This window comes from Austrofundulus limnaeus, unplaced genomic scaffold (assembly GCF_001266775.1).
Source record: "Austrofundulus limnaeus strain Quisiro unplaced genomic scaffold, Austrofundulus_limnaeus-1.0 Scaffold51, whole genome shotgun sequence".
Classification (NCBI taxonomy): Eukaryota; Metazoa; Chordata; class Actinopteri; order Cyprinodontiformes; family Rivulidae; genus Austrofundulus; species Austrofundulus limnaeus.
The window spans coordinates 614,395-615,950 of record NW_013952453.1 but is presented as its reverse complement, the minus strand read 5'-3'; the positions used below and the strand labels follow the sequence as shown (position 1 = coordinate 615,950).

At 35.3% G+C, this 1,556-nt stretch overlaps 1 protein-coding gene across 1 annotated transcript in view; it reads left to right on the top strand.

Moving 5' to 3' along the window:
- The window catches only part of creg1 (cellular repressor of E1A-stimulated genes 1), a gene marked incomplete in the record, with an annotated part of 3,530 nt that extends 3,003 nt beyond the window's left edge, over positions 1-527 (top strand). The window contains 1 exon segment of the mRNA XM_014008589.1: positions 1-527.
- Positions 528-1,556: the final 1,029 nt, after the last annotated feature.

The following is a 1,556-nucleotide window of genomic DNA, read 5'->3' as shown; positions in this document are numbered from 1 at the left end:
TAAAACAGCAGAGGGAGACATTTTATAGATTTTATTTTCTCTTTTCAAAGTTTCAAACTCACTCAGTAAATCTTCTTTTGTCTTTTATTCATTTTAATTATAAAAAATAAAAAAATAAAACATTTCTTGTAGCTTTATTATTTTATCCATTTCTACAAATAAATCCAGTTGGAAGATGATTTTATGTTTTGACAGGTTTTATTCTGAAACTTCGACCCAAAGTGCACTTTAACAACCAGACAAGTCAGGAAACACCTGAGATTAATTCATATTAATTATTGTCTCCTTGTCATTCCACCTGTTTATTCTCATGTTTCTACTACAATATCTTTAAATATCCGTGTACTTTGAATCTAAAAATACATATGTTATAGAAAAAGCTCTGAAATCAGTTTTTATGATTCTTAATACAGTTTGTATTTTTAAAAAACTTTGTTTTTATAGTTCATAAACTTTCTTAACTTTATCAAATTGAGATGAAAAGTTTTATTTTTGTAAAGAAAAATAAAGATTTATACTTAAATAAATGTTTGCCCTGTTTTATATTTAATTGTGTTGCAAAGTTTAGGTTAAACAAATGGAATCACTTTTTTTACTGTTTAGCTCATTTAAGCTTTTCAGTTGGTTGCTGTACTTCATTAGATAAATTTAGCTGATCTGCTTTTAGCTGTTTTTATGTGTTTAGTTTCTAATATTTCTGCCTCTACAGGTTTTCAGCAGTTAAAGACCATTAAACAGACTTTGTTTTCATWAAAACCTGGATAATTTTTCTAACAAAATAAGAGTCTTTGTGTTTTTGTTAATTTAACACTTTGAGTTAATTGACATCCAGAGTTGGAGATAATTCACAGAGTAGATTTTATCGGTGTCAGAGAGTTAAATGAGCTCTGCCCTTAAAAACAGGATGCTGGGTAGCCTTGTTGAAATGTTCAGTAGTGTAAAAATAAGTTGTTCATGTTGGTTAGTTCATGTTTAAGTCTGTGATTGGCTGTAAATCAACGAGTTACTTCCTGGTGTCTGAGGGCTGACTCTTGAGTAGTGTTAATGTGACTCTACCATGGAGTTATACAGAACTACTCMATCTGTGGACCAATAAACCATTTGTTGAATTGAACTCCCTGGGAGTAGCATTTCAGACTTTGCTGTGCATGTCTTGCAGACTCAGGCAGAGAGCTGAGGCCATCTTCTGTCGAGAAGTTGGGGCGGTGAGCAGCAAAGGGTCGAAGGGCAATAGTCATGGAGGCTGGCTGTTGTTTTCTTTTCAGGCACCAGTATGATAGCGGGAATGATGGCTTGCTTCAGGGAGTTGATGTCAGTACAGTGGTGAGCCGGTGTTTATACATTTCATTGTCCTGCAGACCTGTTTCAAGACTCAGCGTTCATGTCTGTTACCAAACTATCTCATGAACCGTTGGACCGATTTGACTGACATTCAGGATGGAATCACTGGATGAACTGATACCAGAGCCAGTCTGGATGGAGGTGGCACTCTGGACTCAAAAGATCTGCCTACCAAAGCTGTCAGCTGCAGCGGTGCTGAGTCTGCACAACCACAG